Raw genomic sequence first — 1,449 nt, 5'->3', positions numbered from 1 at the left:
GCGAGGGGCCGCGCGCGGCCCCGGCGCCACCACGCGCAGCCGCCTTCGCGCCAGTGCTCTTGCGTCGGCGGGTGTTTCACCGGAGAACGTCTTTCAGCAGGGTATTGCTGCAGTGAATGACACGAGTATGTTGTATGAAATCCATCGTAAATTTATTAAAGAAGTGCAAGGCTAGTTCGAATTAAGATGCGGACCTTGTTGCGCATTCCAAAGAAGCAGATCGTCCACCAGATTTTGAAGATCATGCTTAGGCAAAACTCCTTTATGCTTCACCGACAGACACTTAGGCGGATTTACTGATGGTTGGCAAAGGGTAGCGTGTCCTGGGCAGCATTTCAAAAATGGGTGAAGGCTTGGCCCCACTGACGGTGGTAGCAAAACGTGAATGGAAATTCATCAATTACAATTGTAAACCGTAGGAGACAAGCATACTACTAGTAAATGTAATTTTAGTACTAGGCGCATGTTCAATAAGACGCTAACTAGACGTGCGCTTTAGGAGAAGGCACTTTGCATTCTCCTAAGCAGCAAAGGAGCTTAGCCGGCAGCTGACGCTGGTGCGGGAGCTGTAGGAGTGGCGGTACAGTGGACGCACCACTGCTAACAAGGTGCCAGAGCAGTGGTCGCTGCCCAAAGAGAAGGTGGCTCTGGCAGCTCCAAAAGAGTTCACTGCAAGACGTGGAACTGCTCCTGAACTCAAAAATGGGCCATGATCTTTCTGTGACCACATTTACTGTACCTGCTTGCAGATGTCAGCATCATTCTTGAAATTAAACTTGCAGATATATTGGGTATCACAGGTTAGACTACAGGCTTGAGAGAAGGAGCCAAGATACTATCAGTTTTATGAACTTAATTAAATTTCCATTCCTTCCCAAGGGAAAATGCATTGTTCTTCAGCAGCTTTTAGACTATCAGGCTAATCTGAGGTGCATTGCCTCATATGCTTCTCTACAGAACTCTAGGTATTTGCAATCAGTTTGAACAGAGTTCAGCATTTCTTTTCTCTGAGCTGTTTCGCTTCTCCACTGAATAAACTCTAATTAACGCCCCAAAATTTCAGTCCCATGGAGCATTTTTCTTTGCTTTGCAGCCTCCATATTGAACTTGCATGTGATTACAATGGACTAAAACCAATACTCCAATATTATTGTAGCCTCTTTTCTTCTGTCCCATGAAGGACTGCTTATCAGATGTTTACGTTAGCCTTATTTTATGCGATGATGACCAGGCACGGTGGCTCAGTTTGCCTATACAACCATTTGTTTGACCTCCTCCACTTTGGTTAATAACCAAATATTTTCTGTGTGTTTGTTTGTCGCACCAATCAGATTTCAGGTAGGCGTTCATCGCATTCCCCATGGGGAAAAAAAATAATAAATCATATAGGTAGGGTACAATATGCTCTCTTAAAATGATGCCTAAACCACTGACAAAACTAATGATATC

This window comes from Haliaeetus leucocephalus, unplaced genomic scaffold (genome assembly GCF_000737465.1).
Source record: "Haliaeetus leucocephalus isolate CR32 unplaced genomic scaffold, Haliaeetus_leucocephalus-4.0 Scaffold172, whole genome shotgun sequence".
Taxonomy (NCBI): domain Eukaryota; kingdom Metazoa; phylum Chordata; class Aves; order Accipitriformes; family Accipitridae; genus Haliaeetus; species Haliaeetus leucocephalus.
Note: the sequence above shows the minus strand (reverse complement) of the source record.